Raw genomic sequence first — 22,100 nt, 5'->3', positions numbered from 1 at the left:
GACAAACAGTACGCAGGATACTACTGTCTGATCTTCCGCAAAGATACAAAGAGTAACGAATTCAAATATCGATTACAGGGACTATTATTCTGCAAATCGAACGTTCTTTACCCTGGTACATATCTACATGATAAAAACTACAAAACAAATGCTAGGAAACGCAGTTTTAAAAGTACACTGCATTCGAGGAAAAAATTTGAATACACCCGGGGCTTTGTGATTTTTCCATATTTGAGAAAAAGTTTTGTTTCCAAAAACTACACTTTTTAAACATCATGCTAAACGTCATTGCATCCTCTTTCGATTCATGGAACTGGCACGCGTATTCGACAAACAGTACGCAGGATACTACTGTCTGAACTTCCGCAAAGGTACAAAGAGTAACGAATTCAAATATCGATTACAGGGACTATTATTCTGCAAATCGAACGTTCTTTACCCTGGTACATATCTACATGATAAAAACTACAAAACAAGTGCTAGGAAACGCAGTTTTTAAAGTACAGTGCAATCGAGGAAAAAATCTGAATACACCCGATGCTTTGTGATTTTTCCATATTTGAGAAAAAGTTTTGTTTCCAAAAATTACACTTTATAAACATCATGCTAAACGTCATTGCATCCTCTTTCGATTCATGGTACTGGCACGCGTATTCGACAAACAGTTCGCAGGATACTACTGTCTGAACTTCCGCAAAGGTACAAAGAGTAACGAATTCAAATATCGATTACAGGGACTATTATTCTGCAAATCGAACGTTCTTTACCCTGGTACATATCTACATAATAAAAACTACAAAACAAATGCTAGGAAACGCAGTTTTTAAAGTACAGTGCATTCGAGGAAAAAATCTGAATACACCCGGGGCTTTGTGATTTTTCCATATTTGAGGAAAAGTTTTGTTTTCAAAAACTACACTTTTTAAACATCATGCTAAACCTCATTGCATCCTCTTTCGATTCATGGAACTGGCACGCGTATTCGACAAACAGTACGCAGGATACTACTGTCTGAACTTCCGCAAAGGTACAAAGAGTAACGAATTCAAATATCGAGTACAGGGACTATTATTCTGCAAATCGAACGTTCTTTACCCTGGTACATATCTACATAATAAAAACTACAAAACAAATGCTAGGAAACGCAGTTTTTAAAGTACAGTGCATTCGAGGAAAAAATCTGAATACACCCGGGGCTTTGTGATTTTTCCATATTTGAGAAAAAGTTTTGTTTCCAAAAACTACACTTTTTAAACATCATGCTAAACGTCATTGCATCCTCTTTCGATTCATGGAACTGGCACGCGTATTCGACAAACAGTACGCAGGATACTACTGTCTGATCTTCCGCAAAGGTACAAAGAGTAACGAATTTAAATATCGATTACAGGGACTATTATTCTGCAAATCGAACGTTCTTTACCCTGGTACATATCTACATGATAAAAACTACAAAACAAATGCTAGGAAACGGAGTTTTAAAAGTACAGTGCATTCGAGGAAAAATTCTGAATACACCCGATGCTTTGTCATTTTTCCATATTTGAGAAAAAGTTTTGTTTCCAAAAACTACACTTTTTAAACATCATGCTAAACGTCATTGCATCCTCTTTCGATTCATGGAACTGGCACGAGTATTCGACAAACAGTACGCAGGATACTACTGTCTGAACTTCCGCAAAGGTACAAAGAGTAACGAATTCAAATATCGATTACAGGGACTATTATTCTGCAAATCGAACGTTCTTTACCCTGGTACATATCTACATGATAAAAACTACAAAACAAATGCTAGGAAACGCAGTTTTTAAAGTACACTGCATTCGAGGAAAAAATCTGAATACACCCGATGCTTTGTGATTTTTCCATATTTGAGAAAAAGTTTTGTTTCCAAAAACTACACTTTTTAAACATCATGCTAAACGTCATTGCATCCTCTTTCGATTCATGGAACTGGCACGCGTATTCGACAAGCAGTACGTAGGATACTACTGTCTGAACTTCCGCAAAGGTACAAAGAGTAACGAATTCAAATATCGATTACAGGGACTATTATTCTGCAAATCGAACGTTCTTTACCCTGGTACATATCTACATGATAAAAACTACAAAACAAATGCTAGGAAACGCAGTTTTTAAAGTACAGTGCATTCGAGGAAAAAATCTGAATACACCCGATGCTTTGTGATTTTTCCATATTTGAGAAAAAGTTTTGTTTCCAAAAACTACCCTTTTTAAACATCATGCTAAACGTCATTGCATCCTCTTTCGATTCATGGAACTGGCACGCGTATTCGACAAACAGTACGCAGGATACTACTGTCTGATCTTCCGCAAAGGTACAAAGAGTAACGAATTCAAATATCGATTACAGGGACTATTATTCTGCAAATCGAAAGTTCTTTACCTGGTACATATCTACATGATAAAAACTACAAAACAAATGCTAGGAAACGCAGTTTTTAAAGTACACTGCATTCGAGGAAAAAATCTGAATACACACGATGCTTTGTGATTTTTCCATATTTGAGAAAAAGTTTTGTTTCCAAAAACTATACTTTTTAAACATCGTGCTAAACGTCATTGCATCCACTTTCGATTGATGGAACTGGCACGCGTATCGACAAACAGTACGCAGGATACTACTGTCTGATCTTCCTCAAAGGTACAAAGAGTAACGAATTCAAATATCGATTACAGGGACTATTATTCTGCAAATCGAACGTTCTTTACCCTGGTACATATCTACATGATAAAAACTACAAAACAAATGCTAGGAAACGCAGTTTTTAAAGTACAGTGCATTCGAGGAAAAAATCTGAATACACCCGATGCTTTGTGATTTTTCCATATTTGAGAAAAAGTTTTGTTTCCAAAAACTACACTTTTTAAACATCATGCTAAACGTCATTGCATCCTCTTTCGATTCATGGAACTGGCACGCGTATTCGACAAACAGTACGCAGGATACTACTGTCTGATCTTCCGCAAAGGTACAAAGAGTAACGAATTCAAATATCGATTACAGGGACTATTATTCTGCAAATCGAAGGTTCTTTACCTGGTACATATCTACATGATAAAAACTACAAAACAAATGCTAGGAAACGCAGTTTTTAAAGTACACTGCATTCGAGGAATAAGTTTTGTTTGCAAAAACTATACTTTTTAAACATCGTGCTAAACGTCATTGCATCCTCTTTCGATTGATGGAACTGGTACGCGTATTCGACAAACAGTACGCAGGATACTGCTGTCTGATCTTCCGCAAAGGTACAAAGAGTAACGAATTCAAATATCGATTACAGGGACTATTATTTTGCAAATCGAACGTTCTTTACCCTGGTACATATCTACATGATAAAAACTACAAAACAAATGCTGGGAAACGCAGTTTTAAAAGTACAGTGCATTCGAGGAAAAAATCTGAATACACCCGATGCTTTGTGATTTTTCCATATTTGAGAAAATGTTTTGCTTCCAAAAACTACACTTTTTAAACATCATGCTAAACGTCATTGCATCCTCTTTCGATTCATGGAACTGGCATGCGGTTTCGACAAACAGTACGCATGATACTACTGTCTGAACTTCCGCAAAGGTACAAAGAGTAACGAATTCAAATATCGATTACAGGGACTATTATTCTGCAAATCGAACGTTCTTTACCCTGGTACATATCTACATGATAAAAACTACAAAACAAATGCTTGGAAACGCAGTTTTAAAAGTACAGTGCATTCGAGGAAAAAATCTGAATACACCCGGGGCTTTGTGATTTTTCCATACTTGAGAAAAAGTTTTGTTTCCAAAAACTACACTTTTAAACATCATGCTAAACGTCATTGCATCCTCTTTCGATTCATGGAACTGGCACGCGTATTCGACAAACAGTACGCAGGATACTACTGTCTGATCTTCCGCAAAGGTACAAAGAGTAACGAATTCAAATATCGATTACAGGGACTATTACTCTGCAAATCGAACGTTCTTTACCCTGGTACATATCTACATCATAAAAACTACAAAACAAATGCTAGGAAACGCAGTTTTTAAAGTACAGTGCATTCGAGGAAAAAATCTGAATACACCCGATGCTTTGTGATTTTTCCATATTTGAGAAAAAGTTTTGTTTCCAAAAACTACACTTTTTAAACATCATGCTAAACGTCATTGCATCCTCTTTCGATTCATGGAACTGGCACGCGTATTCGACAAACAGTACGCAGGATACTACTGTCTGATCTTCCGCAAAGGTACAAAGAGTAACGAATTCAAATATCGATTACAGGGACTATTATTGTGCAAATCGAACGTTCTTGACCCTGGTACATATCTACATGATAAAAACTACAAAACAAATGCTAGGAAACGCAGTTTTTAAAGTACACTGCATTCGAGGAAAAAATCTGAATACACCCGATGCTTTGTGATTTTTCCATATTTGAGAAAAAGTTTTGTTTCCAAAAATTACACTTTTTAAACATCATGCTAAACGTCATTGCATCCTCTTTCGATTCATGGAACTGGCATGCGTATTCGACAAACAGTACGCAGGATACTACTGTCTGATCTTCCGCAAAGATACAAAGAGTAACGAATTCAAATATCGATTACAGGGACTATTATTCTGCAAATCGAACGTTCTTTACCCTGGTACATATCTACATGATAAAAACTACAAAACAAATGCTAGGAAACGCAGTTTTAAAAGTACACTGCATTCGAGGAAAAAATTTGAATACACCCGGGGCTTTGTGATTTTTCCATATTTGAGAAAAAGTTTTGTTTCCAAAAACTACACTTTTTAAACATCATGCTAAACGTCATTGCATCCTCTTTCGATTCATGGAACTGGCACGCGTATTCGACAAACAGTACGCAGGATACTACTGTCTGAACTTCCGCAAAGGTACAAAGAGTAACGAATTCAAATATCGATTACAGGGACTATTATTCTGCAAATCGAACGTTCTTTACCCTGGTACATATCTACATAATAAAAACTACAAAACAAATGCTAGGAAACGCAGTTTTTAAAGTACACTGCATTCGAGGAAAAAATCTGAATACACCCGGGGCTTTGTGACTTTTCCATATTTGAGAAAAAGTTTTGTTTCCAAAAACTACACTTTTTAAACATCATGCTAAACGTCAATGCATCCTCTTTCAATTCATAGAACTGGCACGCGTATTCGACAAACAGTACGCAGGATACTACTGTCTGAACTTCCGCAAAGGTACAAAGAGTAACGAATTCAAATATCGATTACAGGGACTATTATTCTGCAAATCGAACGTTCTTTACCCTGGTACATATCTACATGATAAAAACTACAAAACAAATGCTAGGAAACGCAGTTTTTAAAGTACACTGCATTCGAGGAAAAAATCTGAATACACCCGGGGCTTTGTGATTTTCCCATATTTGAGAAAAAGTTTTGTTTCCAAAAACTACACTTTTTAAACATCAAGGTAAACGTCATTGCATCCTCTTTCGATTCATGGGACTGGCACGCGTATTCGACAAACAGTACGCAGGATACTACTGTCTGAACTTCCGCAAAGGTACAAAGAGTAACGAATTCAAATATCGATTACAGGGACTATTATTCTGCAAATCGAACGTTCTTTACCCTGGTACATATCTACATGATAAAAACTACAAAACAAATGCTAGGAAACGCAGTTTTTAAAGTACAGTGCATTCGAGGAAAAAATCTGAATACACCCGATGCTTTGTGATTTTTCCATATTTGAGAAAAAGTTTTGTTTCCAAAAACTACACTTATAAACATCATGCTAAACGTCATTGCATCCTCTTTCGATACATGGAACTGGCACGCGTATTCGACAAACAGTACGCAGGATACTACTGTCTGAACTTCCGCAAAGGTACAAAGAGTAACGAATTCAAATATCGATTACAGGGACTATTATTCTGCAAATCGAACGTTCTTTACCCTGGTACATATCTACATGATAAAAACTACAAAACAAATGCTAGGAAACGCAGTTTTTAAAGTACACTGCATTCGAGGAAAAAATCTGAATACACCCGATGCTTTGTGATTTTTCCATATTTGAGAAAAAGTTTTGTTTCCAAAAACTACACTTTTTAAACATCATGCTAAACGTCATTGCATCCTCTTTCGATTCATGGAACTGGCACGCGTATTCGACAAACAGTACGCAGGATACTACTGTCTGATCTTCCGCAAAGGTACAAAGAGTAACGAATTCAAATATCGATTACAGGGACTATTATTCTGCAAATCGAACGTTCTTTACCCTGGTACATATCTACATGATAAAAACTACAAAACAAATGCTAGGAAATGCAGTTTTCAAAGTACACTGCATTCGAGGAAAAAATTTGAATAGACCCGGGGCTTTGTGATTTTTCCATATTTGAGAAAAAGTTTTGTTTCCAAAAACTACACTTTTTAAACATCATGCTAAGCGTCATTGCATCCTCTTTCGATTCATGGAACTGGCACGCGTATTCGACAAACAGTACGCAGGATACTACTGTCTGATCTTCCGCAAAGGTACAAAGAGTAACGAATTCAAATATCGATTACAGGGACTATTATTCTGCGAATCGAACGTTCTTTACCCTGGTACATATCTACATGATAAAAACTACAAAACAAATGCTAGGAAACGCAGTTTTAAAAGTACAGTGCATTCGAGGAAAAAATCTGAATACACCCGATGCTTTGTGATTTTTCCATACTTGAGAAAAAGTTTTGTTTCCAAAAACTACACTTTTAAACATCATGCTAAACGTCATTGCATCCTCTTTCGATTCATGGAACTGGCACGCGTATTCGACAAACAGTACGCAGGATACTACTGTCCGATCTTCCGCAAAGGTACAAAGAGTAACGAATTCAAATATCGATTACAGGGACTATTATTCTGCATATCGAACGTTCTTTACCCTGGTACATATCTACATGATAAAAACTACAAAACAAATGCTAGGAAACGCAGTTTTTAAAGTACAGTGCATTCGAGGAAAAAATCTGAATACACCCGATGCTTTGTGATTTTTCCATATTTGAGAAAAAGTTTTGTTTCCAAAAACTACACTTTTTAAACATCATGCTAAACGTCATTGCATCCTCTTTCGATTCATGGAACTGGCACGCGTATTCGACAAACAGTACGCAGGATACTACTGTCTGAACTTCCGCAAAGGTACAAAGAGTAACGAATTCAAATATCGATTACAGGGACTATTATTCTGCAAATCGAACGTTCTTTACCCTGGTACATATCTACATGATAAAAACTACAAAACAAATGCTAGGAAACGCAGTTTTAAAAGTACAGTGCATTCGAGGAAAAAATCTGAATACACACGATGCTTTGTGATTTTTCCATATTTGAGAAAAAGTTTTGTTTCCAAAAACTACACTTTTTAAACATCATGCTAAACGTCATTGCATCCTCTTTCGATTCATGGAACTGGCACGCGTATTCGACAAACAGTACGCAGGATACTACTGTCTGATCTTCCGCAAAGGTACAAAGAGTAACGAATTCAAATATCGATTACAGGGACTATTATTCTGCAAATCGAACGTTCTTTACCCTGGTACATATCTACATGATAAAAACTACAAAACAAATGCTAGGAAACGCAGTTTTAAAAGTACAGTGCATTTGAGGAAAAAATCTGAATACACCCGATGCTTTGTGATTTTTCCATACTTGAGAAAAAGTTTTGTTTCCAAAAACTACACTTTTAAACATCATGCTAAACGTCATTGCATCCTCTTTCGATTCATGGAACTGGCACGCGTATTCGACAAACAGTACGCAGGATACTACTGTCTGATCTTCCGCAAAGGTACAAAGAGTAACGAATTCAAATATCGATTACAGGGACTATTATTCTGCATATCGAACGTTCTTTACCCTGGTACATATCTACATGATAAAAACTACAAAACAAATGCTAGGAAACGCAGTTTTTAAAGTACAGTGCATTCGAGGAAAAAATCTGAATACACCCGGGGGTTTGTGATTTTTCCATATTTGAGAAAAAGTTTTGTTTCCAAAAACTACACTTTTTAAACATCATGCTAAACGTCATTGCATCCTCTTTCGATTCATGGAACTGGCACGCGTATTCGACAAACAGTACGCAGGATACTACTGTCTGATCTTCCGCAAAGGTACAAAGAGTAACGAATTCAAATATCGATTACAGGGACTATTATTCTGCAAATCGAACGTTCTTTACCCTGGTACATATCTACATGATAAAAACTACAAAACAAATGCTAGGAAACGCAGTTTTTAAAGTACACTGCATTCGAGGAAAAAATCTGAATACACCCGGGGCTTTGTGATTTTTCCATATTTGAGAAAAAGTTTTGTTTCCAAAAACTACACTTTTTAAACATCATGCTAAACGTCATTGCATCCTCTTTCGATTCATGGAACTGGCACGCGTATTCGACAAACAGTACGCAGAATACTACTGTCTGATCTTCCACAAAGGTACAAAGAGTAACGAATTCAAATATCGATTACAGGGACTATTATTCTGCAAATCGAACGTTCTTTACCCTGGTAAATATCTACATGATAAAAACTACAAAACAAATGCTAGGAAACGCAGTTTTAAAAGTACAGTGCATTTGAGGAAAAAATCTGAATACACCCGATGCTTTGTGATTTTTCCATACTTGAGAAAAAGTTTTGTTTCCAAAAACTACACTTTTAAACATCATGCTAAACGTCATTGCATCCTCTTTCGATTCATGGAACTGGCACGCGTATTCGACAAACAGTACGCAGGATACTACTGTCTGATCTTCCGCAAAGGTACAAAGAGTAACGAATTCAAATATCGATTACAGGGACTATTATTCTGCATATCGAACGTTCTTTACCCTGGTACATATCTACATGATAAAAACTACAAAACAAATGCTAGGAAACGCAGTTTTTAAAGTACAGTGCATTCGAGGAAAAAATCTGAATACACCCGGGGGTTTGTGATTTTTCCATATTTGAGAAAAAGTTTTGTTTCCAAAAACTACACTTTTTAAACATCATGCTAAACGTCATTGCATCCTCTTTCGATTCATGGAACTGGCACGCGTATTCGACAAACAGTACGCAGGATACTACTGTCTGATCTTCCGCAAAGGTACAAAGAGTAACGAATTCAAATATCGATTACAGGGACTATTATTCTGCAAATCGAACGTTCTTTACCCTGGTACATATCTACATGATAAAAACTACAAAACAAATGCTAGGAAACGCAGTTTTTAAAGTACACTGCATTCGAGGAAAAAATCTGAATACACCCGGGGCTTTGTGATTTTTCCATATTTGAGAAAAAGTTTTGTTTCCAAAAACTACACTTTTTAAACATCATGCTAAACGTCATTGCATCCTCTTTCGATTCATGGAACTGGCACGCGTATTCGACAAACAGTACGCAGAATACTACTGTCTGATCTTCCACAAAGGTACAAAGAGTAACGAATTCAAATATCGATTACAGGGACTATTATTCTGCAAATCGAACGTTCTTTACCCTGGTAAATATCTACATGATAAAAACTACAAAACAAATGCTATTAAAGGCAGTTTTTAAAGTACAGTGCATTCGAGGAAAAAATCTGAATACACCCGATGCTTTGTGATTTTTCCATATTTGAGAAAAAGTTTTGTTTCCAAAAAATACACTTTTAAACATCATGCTAAATGTCATTGCATCCTCTTTCGAGTTATGGAACTGGCACGCGTATTCGACAAACAGTACGCAGGATACTACTGTCTGATCTTCTGCAAAGGTACAAAGAGTAACGAATTCAAATATCGATTACAGGGACTATTATTCTGCAAATCGAACGTTCTTTACCCTGGTACATATCTACATGATAAAAACTACAAAACAAATGCTAGGAAACGCAGTTTTTAAAGTACACTGCATTCGAGGAAAAAATCTGAATACACCCGATGCTTTGTGATTTTTCCATATTTGAGAAAATGTTTTGTTTCCAAAAACTACACTTTTTATACATCATGCTAAACGTCATTGCATCCTCTTTCCATTCATGGAACTGGCACGCGTATTCGACAAACAGTACGCAGGATACTACTGTCTGAACTTCCGCAAAGGTACAAAGAGTAACGAATTCAAATATCGATTACAGGGACTATTATTCTGCAAATCGAAGGTTCTTTACCCTGGTACATATCTACATGATAAAAACTACAAAACAAATGCTAGGAAACGCAGTTTTTAAAGTACACTGCATTCGAGGAAAAAATCTGAATACACCCGATGCTTTGTGATTTTTCCATATCTGAGAAAAAGTTTTGTTTCCAAAAACTACACTTTTTAAACATCATGCTAAACGTCATTGCATCCTCTTTCGATTCATGGAACTGGCACGCGTATTCGACAAACAGTACGCAGGATACTACTGTCTGAACTTCCGCAAAGGTACAAAGAGTAACGAATTCAAATATCGATTACAGGGACTATTATTCTGCAAATCGAACGTTCTTTACCCTGGTACATATCTACATGATAAAAACTACAAAACAAATGCTAGGAAACGCAGTTTCAAAAGTACAGTGCATTCGAGGAAAAAATCTGAATACACCCGATGCTTTGTGATTTTTCCATATTTGAGAAAAAGTTTTGTTTCCAAAAACTACACTTTTTAAACATCATGCTAAACGTCATTGCATCCTCTTTCGATTCATGGAACTGGCACGCGTATTCGACAAACAGTACGCAGGATACTACTGTCTGAACTTCCGCAAAGGTACAAAGAGTAACGAATTCAAATATCGATTACAGGGACTATTATTCTGCAAATCGAACGTTCTTTACCCTGGTACATATCTACATGATAAAAACTACAAAACAAATGCTAGGAAACGCAGTTTTTAAAGTACACTGCATTCGAGGAAAAAATCTGAATACACCCGGGGCTTTGTGATTTTTCCATATTTGAGAAAAAGTTTTGTTTCCAAAAACTACACTTTTTAAACATCATGCTAAACGTCATTGCATCCTCTTTCGATTCATGGAACTGGCACGCGTATTCGACAAACAGTACGCAGGATACTACTGTCTGATCTTCCACAAAGGTACAAAGAGTAACGAATTCAAATATCGATTACAGGGACTATTATTCTGCAAATCGAACGTTCTTTACCCTGGTAAATATCCACATGATAAAAACTACAAAACAAATGCTATTAAAGGCAGTTTTTAAAGTACAGTGCATTCGAGGAAAAAATCTGAATACACCCGATGCTTTGTGATTTTTCCATATTTGAGAAAAAGTTTTGTTTCCAAAAAATACACTTTTAAACATCATGCTAAATGTCATTGCATCCTCTTTCGAGTTATGGAACTGGCACGCGTATTCGACAAACAGTACGCAGGATACTACTGTCTGATCTTCTGCAAAGGTACAAAGAGTAACGAATTCAAATATCGATTACAGGGACTATTATTCTGCAAATCGAACGTTCTTTACCCTGGTACATATCTACATGATAAAAACTACAAAACAAATGCTAGGAAACGCAGTTTTTAAAGTACACTGCATTCGAGGAAAAAATCTGAATACACCCGATGCTTTGTGATTTTTCCATATCTGAGAAAAAGTTTTGTTTCCAAAAACTACACTTTTTAAACATCATGCTAAACGTCATTGCATCCTCTTTCGATTCATGGAACTGGCACGCGTATTCGACAAACAGTACGCAGGATACTACTGTCTGAACTTCCGCAAAGGTACAAAGAGTAACGAATTCAAATATCGATTACAGGGACTATTATTCTGCAAATCGAACGTTCTTTACCCTGGTACATATCTACATGATAAAAACTACAAAACAAATGCTAGGAAACGCAGTTTCAAAAGTACAGTGCATTCGAGGAAAAAATCTGAATACACCCGATGCTTTGTGATTTTTCCATATTTGAGAAAAAGTTTTGTTTCCAAAAACTACACTTTTTAAACATCATGCTAAACGTCATTGCATCCTCTTTCGATTCATGGAACTGGCACGCGTATTCGACAAACAGTACGCAGGATACTACTGTCTGAACTTCCGCAAAGGTACAAAGAGTAACGAATTCAAATATCGATTACAGGGACTATTATTCTGCAAATCGAACGTTCTTTACCCTGGTACATATCTACATGATAAAAACTACAAAACAAATGCTAGGAAACGCAGTTTTTAAAGTACACTGCATTCGAGGAAAAAATCTGAATACACCCGGGGCTTTGTGATTTTTCCATATTTGAGAAAAAGTTTTGTTTCCAAAAACTACACTTTTTAAACATCATGCTAAACGTCATTGCATCCTCTTTCGATTCATGGAACTGGCACGCGTATTCGACAAACAGTACGCAGGATACTACTGTCTGATCTTCTGCAAAGGTACAAAGAGTAACGAATTCAAATATCGATTACAGGGACTATTATTCTGCAAATCGAACGTTCTTTACCCTGGTACATATCTACATGATAAAAACTACAAAACAAATGCTAGGAAACGCAGTTTTTAAAGTACACTGCATTCGAGGAAAAAATCAGAATACACCCGGTGCTTCGTGATTTTTCCATATTTGAGAAAATGTTTTGTTTCCAAAAACTACACTTTTTAAACATCATGCTAAACGTCATTGCATCCTCTTTCGATTCATGGAACTGGCACGCGTATTCGACAAACAGTACGCAGGATACTACTGTCTGAACTTCCGCAAAGGTACAAAGAGTAACGAATTCAAATATCGATTACAGGGACTATTATTCTGCAAATCGAACGTTCTTTACCCTGGTACATATCTATATGATAAAAACTACAAAACAAATGCTAGCAAACGCAGTTTTAAAAGTACAGTGCATTCGAGGAAAAAATCGAATACACCCGATGTTTTGTGATTTTTCCATATTTGAGAAAAAGTTTTGTTTCCAAAAACTACACTTTTTAAACATCATGCTAAACGTCATTGCATCCTCTTTCCATTCATGGAACTGGCACGCGTATTCGACAAACAGTACGCAGGATACTACTGTCTGATCTTCTGCAAAGGTACAAAGAGTAACGAATTCAAATATCGATTACAGGGACTATTATTCTGCAAATCGAACGTTCTTTACCCTGGTACATATCTACATGATAAAAACTACAAAACAAATGCTAGGAAACGCAGTTTTTAAAGTACACTGCATTCGAGGAAAAAATCTGAATACACCCGATGCTTTGTGATTTTTCCATATTTGAGAAAAAGTTTTGTTTCCAAAAACTACACTTTTTAAACATCATGCTAAACGTCATTGCATCCTCTTTCGATTCATGGAACTGGCACGCGTATTCGACAAACAGTACGCAGGATACTACTGTCTGATCTTCCGCAAAGGTACAAAGAGTAACGAATGCAAATATCGATTACAGGGACTATTATTCTGCAAATCGAACGTTCTTTACCCTGGTAAATATCTACATGATAAAAACTACAAAACAAATGCTATTAAAGGCAGTTTTTAAAGTACAGTGCATTCGAGGAAAAAATCTGAATACACCCGATGCTTTGTGATTTTTCCATATTTGAGAAAAAGTTTTGTTTCCAAAAGCTACACTTTTTAAACATCATGCTAAACGTCATTGCATCCACTTTCGATTCATGGAACTGGCACGCGTATTCGACAAACAGTACGCAGGATACTACTGTCTGAACTTCCGCAAAGGTACAAAGAGTAACGAATTCAAATATCGATTACAGGGACTATTATTCTGCAAATCGAACGTTCTTTACACTGGTACATATCTACATGATAAAAACTACAAAACAAATGCTAGGAAACGCAGTTTTTAAAGTACAGTGCATTCGAGGAAAAAATCTGAATACACCCGATGCTTTTCTGATTTTTCCATATTTGAGAAAAAGTTTTGTTTCCAAAAACTACACTTTTTAAACATCATGCTAAACGTCATTGCATCCTCTTTCGATTCATGGAACTGGCACGCGTATTCGACAAACAGTACGCAGGATACTACTGTCTGATCTTCTGCAAAGGTACAAAGAGTAACGAATTCAAATATCGATTACAGGGACTATTATTCTGCAAATCGAACGTTCTTTACCCTGGTACATATCTACATGATAAAAACTACAAAACAAATGCTAGGAAACGCAGTTTTTAAAGTACACTGCATTCGAGGAAAAAATCTGAATACACCCGATGCTTTGTGATTTTTCCATATTTGAGAAAAAGTTTTGTTTCCAAAAACTACACTTTTTAAACATCATGCTAAACGTCATTGCATCCTCTTTCCATTCATGGAACTGGCACGCGTATTCGACAAACAGTACGCAGGATACTACTGTCTGATCTTCTGCAAAGGTACAAAGAGTAACGAATTCAAATATCGATTACAGGGACTATTATTCTGCAAATCAAACGTTCTTTACCCTAGTACATATCTACATGATAAAAACTACAAAACAAATGCTAGGAAACGCAGTTTTTAAAGTACAGTGCATTCGAGGAAAAAATCTGAATACACCCGATGCTTTGTGATTTTTCCATATTTGAGAAAAAGTTTTGTTTCCAAAAACTACACTTTTTAAACATCATGCTAAACGTCATTGCATCCTCTTTCGATTCATGGAACTGGCACGCGTATTCGACAAACAGTACGCAGGATACTACTGTCTGATCTTCTGCAAAGGTACAAAGAGTAACGAATTCAAATATCGATTACAGGGACTATTATTCTGCAAATCGAACGTTCTTTACCCTGTTACATATCTACATGATAAAAACTACAAAACAAATGCTAGGAAACGCAGTTTTAAAAGTACAGTGCATTCGAGGAAAAAATCTAAATACACCCGATGCTTTGTGATTTTTCCATATTTGAGAAAATGTTTTGTTTCCAAAAACTACACTTTTTAAACATCATGCTAAACGTCATTGCATCCTCTTTCCATTCATGGAACTGGCACGCGTATTCGACAAACAGTACGCAGGATACTACTGTCTGATCTTCTGCAAAGGTACAAAGAGTAACGAATTCAAATATCGATTACAGGGACTATTATTCTGCAAATCGAACGTTCTTTACCCTGGTACATATCTACATGATAAAAACTACAAAACAAATGCTGGGGAACGCAGTTTTTAAAATACACTGCATTCGAGGAAAAAATCTGAATACACCCGATGCTTTGTGATTTTTCCATATTTGAGAAAAAGTTTTGTTTCCAAAAACTACACTTTTTAAACATCATGCTAAACGTCATTGCATCCTCTTTCCATTCATGGAACTGGCACGCGTATTCGACAAACAGTACGCAGGATACTACTGTCTGATCTTCTGCAAAGGTACAAAGAGTAACGAATTCAAATATCGATTACAGGGACTATTATTCTGCAAATCGAACGTTCTTTACCCTGGTACATATCTACATGATAAAAACTACAAAACAAATGCTAGGAAACGCAGTTTTTAAAGAACTGTGCATTCGAGGAAATAATCTGAATACACCCGATGCTTTGTGATTTTTCCATATTTGAGAAAAAGTTTTGTTTCCAAAAACTACACTTTTTAAACATCATGCTAAACGTCATTGCATCCTCTTTCGATTCATGGAACCGGCACGCGTATTCGACAAATAGGTACGCAGGATACTTCTGTCTGAACTTCCGCAAAGGTACAAAGAGTAACGAATTCAAATATCGATTACAGGGACTATTATTCTGCAAATCGAACGTTCTTTACCCTGGTACATAACTACATGACAAAAACTACAAAACAAATGCTAGGAAACGCAGTTTTTAAAGTACAGTGCATTCGAGGAAAAAATCTAAATACACCCAATGCTTTGTGATTTTTCCATATTTGAGAAAAAGTTTTGTTTCCAGAAACTACACTTTTTAAACATCATGCTAAACGTCATTGCATCCTCTTTCCATTCATGGAACTGGCACGCGTATTCGACAAACAGTACGCAGGATACTACTGTCTGATCTTCTGCAAAGGTACAAAGAGTAACGAATTCAAATATCGATTACCGGGACTATTATTCTGCAAATCGAACGTTCTTTACCCTGGTACATATCTACATGATAAAAACTACAAAACAAATGCTAGGAAACGCAGTTTTTAAAGTACAGTGCATTCGAGGAAAAAATCTGAATACACCCGATGCTTTGTGATTTTTCCATATTTGAGAAAAAGTTTTGTTTCCAAAAACTACACTTTTTAAACATCATGCTAAACGTCATTGCATCCTCTTTCGATTCATGGAACTGGCACGCGTATTCGACAAACAGTACGCAGGATACTACTGTCTGATCTTCCGCAAAGGTACAAAGAGTAACGAATTCAAATATCGATTACAGGGACTATTATTCTGCAAATCGAACGTTCTTTACCCTGGTACATATCTACATGATAAAAACTACAAAACAAATGCTAGGAAACGCAGTTTTAAAAGTACACTGCAATCGAGGAAAAAATCTGAATACACCCGATGCTTTGTGATTTTTCTATATTTGAGAAAATGTTTTGTTTCCAAAAACTACACTTTTTAAACATCATGCTAAACGTCATTGCATCCTCTTTCGATTCATGGAACTGGCATGCGTATTCGACAAACAGTACGCAGGATACTACTGTCTGAACTTCTGCAAAGGTACAAAGAGTAACGAATTCAAATATCGATTACAGGGACTATTATTCTGCAAATCGAACGTTCTTTACCCTGGTACATATCTATATGATAAAAACTACAAAACAAATGCTAGCAAACGCAGTTTTAAAAGTACAGTGCATTCGAGGAAAAAATCTGAATACACCCGAAGCTTTGTGATTTTTCCATATTTGAGAAAAAGTTTTGTTTCCAAAAACTACACTTTTTAAACATCATGCTAAACGTCATTGCATCCTCTTTCGATTCATGGAACTGGCACGCGTATTCGACAAACAGTACGCAGGATACTACTGTCTGATCTTCCGCAAAGGTACAAAGAGTAACGAATTCAAATATCGATTACAGGGACTATTATTCTGCAAATCGAACGTTCTTTACCCTGGTACATATCTACATGATAAAAACTACAAAACAAATGCTAGGAAACGCAGTTTTAAAAGTACACTGCATTCGAGGAAAAAATCTAAATACACCCAATGCTTTGTGATTTTTCCATATTTGAGAAAAAGTTTTGTTTCCAAAAACTACACTTTTTAAACATCATGCTAAACGTCATTGCATCCTCTTTCCATTCATGGAACTGGCACGCGTATTCGACAAACAGTACGCAGGATACTACTGTCTGATCTTCTGCAAAGGTACAAAGAGTAACGAATTCAAATATCGATTACAGGGACTATTATTCTGCAAATCGAACGTTGTTTACCCTGGTACATATCTACATGATAAAAACTACAAAACAAATGCTAGGAAACGCAGTTTTTAAAGTACAGTGCATTCGAGGGAAAAATCTGAATACACCCGATGCTTTGTGATTTTTCCATATTTGAGAAAAAGTTTTGTTTCCAAAAACTACACTTTTTAAACATCATGCTAAACGTCATTGCATCCTCTTTCGATTCATGGAACTGGCACGCGTATTTGACAAACAGTACGCAGGATACTACTGTCTGAACTTCCGCAACGGTACAAAGAGTAACGAATTCAAATATCGATTACAGGGACTATTATTCTGCAAATCGAACGTTCTTTACCCTGGTACATATCTACATGATAAAAACTACAAAACAAATGCTAGGAAACGCAGTTTTTAAAGTACACTGCATTCGAGGAAAAAATCTGAATACACCCGGGGCTTTGTGATTTTTCCATATTTGAGAAAAAGTTTTGTTTCCAAAAACTACACTTTTTAAACATCATGCTAAACGTCATTGCATCCTCTTTCGATTCATGGAACTGGCACGCGTATTCGACAAACAGTACGCAGGATACTACTGTCTGATCTTCCGCAAAGGTACAAAGAGTAACGAATTCAAATATCGATTACAGGGACTATTATTCTGCAAATCGAACGTTCTTTACCCTGGTACATATCTACATGATAAAAACTACAAAACAAATGCTAGGAAACGCAGTTTTAAAAGTACAGTGCATTCGAGGAAAAAATCTGAATACACCCGATGCTTTGTGATTTTTCTATATTTGAGAAAATGTTTTGTTTCCAAAAACTACACTTTTTAAACATCATGCTAAACGTCATTGCATCCTCTTTCGATTCATGGAACTGGCATGCGTATTCGACAAACAGTACGCAGGATACTACTGTCTGAACTTCCGCAAAGGTACAAAGAGTAACGAATTCAAATATCGATTACAGGGACTATTATTCTGCAAATCGAACGTTCTTTACCCTGGTACATATCTATATGATAAAAACTACAAAACAAATGCTAGCAAACGCAGTTTTAAAAGTACAGTGCATTCGAGGAAAAAATCTGAATACACCCGATGCTTTGTGATTTTTCCATATTTGAGAAAAAGTTTTGTTTCCAAAAACTACACTTTTTAAACATCATGCTAAACGTCATTGCATCCTCTTTCGATTCATGGAACTGGCACGCGTATTCGACAAACAGTACGCAGGATACTACTGTCTGATCTTCCGCAAAGGTACAAAGAGTAACGAATTCAAATATCGATTACAGGGACTATTATTCTGCAAATCGAACGTTCTTTACCCTGGTACATATCTACATGATAAAAACTACAAAACAAATGCTAGGAAACGCAGTTTTAAAAGTACACTGCATTCGAGGAAAAAATCTGAATACACCCGGGGCTTTGTGATTTTTCCATATTTGAGAAAAAGTTTTGTTTCCAAAAACTACACTTTTTAAACATCATGCTAAACGTCATTGCATCCTCTTTCGATTCATGGAACTGGCACGCGTATTCGACAAACAGTACGCAGGATACTATTGTCTGAACTTCCGCAAAGGTACAAAGAGTAACGAATTCAAATATCGATTACAGGGACTATTATTATGCAAATCGAACGTTCTTTACCCTGGTACATATCTACATGATAAAAACTACAAAACAAATGCTAGGAAACGCAGTTTTTAAAGTACACTGCATTCGAGGAAAAAATCTGAATACACCCGGGGCTTTGTGATTTTTCCATATTTGAGAAAAGTTTTGTTTCCAAAAACTACACTTTTTAAACATCATGCTAAACGTCATTGCATCCTCTTTCCATTCATGGAACTGGCATGCGTATTCGACAAACAGTACGCAGGCTACTACTGTCTGAACTTCCGCAAAGGTACAAAGAGTAACGAATTCAATTATCGATTACAGGGACTATTATTCTGCGAATCGAACGTTCTTTACCCTGGTACATATCTACATGATAAAAACTACAAAACAAATGCTAGCAAACGCAGTTTTAAAAATACAGTGCATTCGAGGAAAAAATCTGAATACACCCGATGCTTTGTGATTTTTCCATATTTGAGAAAATGTTTTGTTTCCAAAAACTACATTTTTTAAACATCATGCTAAACGTCATTGCATCCTTTTTCGATTCATGGAACTGGCATGCGTATTCGACAAACAGTACGCAGGATACTACTATCTGAACTTCCGCAAAGGTACAAAGAGTAACGAATTCAAATATCGATTACAGGGACTATTATTCTGCAAATCGAACGTTCCTTACCCTGGTACATATCTACATGATAAAAACTACAAAACAAATGCTAGGAAACGCAGTTTTTAAAGTACAGTGCATTCGAAGAAAAAATCTGAATACACCCGATGCTTTGTGATTTTTCCATATTTGAGAAAAAGTTTTGTTTCCAAAAACTACACTTTTTAAACATCATGCTAAACGTCATTGCATCCTCTTTCGATTCATGGAACTGGCACGCGTATTCGACAAATAGGTACGCAGGATACTTCTGTCTGTACTTCCGCAAAGGTACAAAGAGTAACGAATTCAAATATCGATTACATTGACTATTATTCTGCAAATCGAACGTTCTTTACCCTGGTACATATCTACATGATAAAAACTATAAAAGAAATGCTAGGAAACGCAGTTTTAAAAGTACACTGCATTCGAGGAAAAAATCTGAATACACCCGGGGCATTGTGATTTTTCCATATTTGAGAAAATGTTTTGTTTCCAAAAACTACACTTTTTAAACATCATGCTAAACGTCATTGCATCCTCTTTCGATTCATGGAACTGGCATGCGTCTTCGACAAACAGTACGCAGGATACTACTGTCTGAACTTCCGCAAAGGTACAAAGAGTAACGAATTCAAATATCGATTACAGGGACTATTATTCTGCAAATCGAACGTTCTTTACCCTGGTACATATCTACATGATAAAAACTACAAAACAAATGCTAGGAAACGCAGTTTTAAAAGTACAGTGCATTCGAGGAAAAAATCTGAATACACCCGATGCTTTGTGATTTTTCTATATTTGAGAAAATGTTTTGTTTCCAAAAACTACACTTTTTAAACATCATGCTAAACGTCATTGCATCCTCTTTCGATTCATGGAACTGGCATGCGTATTCGACAAACAGTACGCAGGATACTACTGTCTGAACTTCCGCAAAGGTACAAAGAGTAACGAATTCAAATATCGATTACAGGGACTATTATTCTGCAAATCGAACGTTCTTTACCCTGGTACATATCTATATGATAAAAACTACAAAACAAATGCTAGCAAACGCAGTTTTAAAAGTACAGTGCATTCGAGGAAAAAATCTGAATACACCCGATGCTTTGTGATTTTTCCATATTTGAGAAAAAGTTTTGTTTCCAAAAACTACACTTTTTAAACATTATGCTAAACGTCATTGCATCCTCTTTCCATTCATGGAACTGGCATGCGTATTCGACAAACAGTACGCAGGCTACTACTGTCTGAACTTCCGCAAAGGTACAAAGAGTAACGAATTCAATTATCGATTACAGGGACTATTATTCTGCGAATCGAACGTTCTTTACCCTGGTACATATCTACATGATAAAAACTACAAAACAAATGCTAGCAAACGCAGTTTTAAAAGTACAGTGCATTCGAGGAAAAAATCTGAATACACCCGATGCTTTGTGATTTTTCCATATTTGAGAAAATGTTTTGTTTCCAAAAACTACATTTTTTAAACATCATGCTAAACGTCATTGCATCCTTTTTCGATTCATGGAACTGGCATGCGTATTCGACAAACAGTACGCAGGATACTACTATCTGAACTTCCGCAAAGGTACAAAGAGTAACGAATTCAAATATCGATTACAGGGACTATTATTCTGCAAATCGAACGTTCCTTACCCTGGTACATATCTACATGATAAAAACTACAAAACAAATGCTAGGAAACGCAGTTTTTAAAGTACAGTGCATTCGATGAAAAAATCTGAATACACCCGATGCTTTGTGATTTTTCCATATTTGAGAAAAAGTTTTGTTTCCAAAAACTACACTTTTTAAACATCATGCTAAACGTCATTGCATCCTCTTTCGATTCATGGAACTGGCACGCGTATTCGACAAATAGGTACGCAGGATACTTCTGTCTGTACTTCCGCAAAGGTACAAAGAGTAACGAATTCAAATATCGATTACATTGACTATTATTCTGCAAATCGAACGTTCTTTACCCTGGTACATATCTACATGATAAAAACTACAAAACAAATGCTAGGAAACGCAGTTTTAAAAGTACAGTGCATTCGAGGAAAAAATCTGAATACACCCGATGCTTTGTGATTTTTCTATATTTGAGAAAATGTTTTGTTTCCAAAAACTACACTTTTTAAACATCATGCTAAACGTCATTGCATCCTCTTTCGATTCATGGAACTGGCATGCGTATTCGACAAACAGTACGCAGGATACTACTGTCTGAACTTCCGCAAAGGTACAAAGAGTAACGAATTCAAATATCGATTACAGGGACTATTATTCTGCAAATCGAACGTTCTTTACCCTGGTACATATCTATATGATAAAAACTACAAAACAAATGCTAGCAAACGCAGTTTTACAAGTACAGT

Source organism: Schistocerca gregaria, chromosome 11 (assembly GCF_023897955.1).
Source record: "Schistocerca gregaria isolate iqSchGreg1 chromosome 11, iqSchGreg1.2, whole genome shotgun sequence".
NCBI lineage: Eukaryota > Metazoa > Arthropoda > Insecta > Orthoptera > Acrididae > Schistocerca > Schistocerca gregaria.
This window is presented reverse-complemented; position numbering follows the sequence as displayed.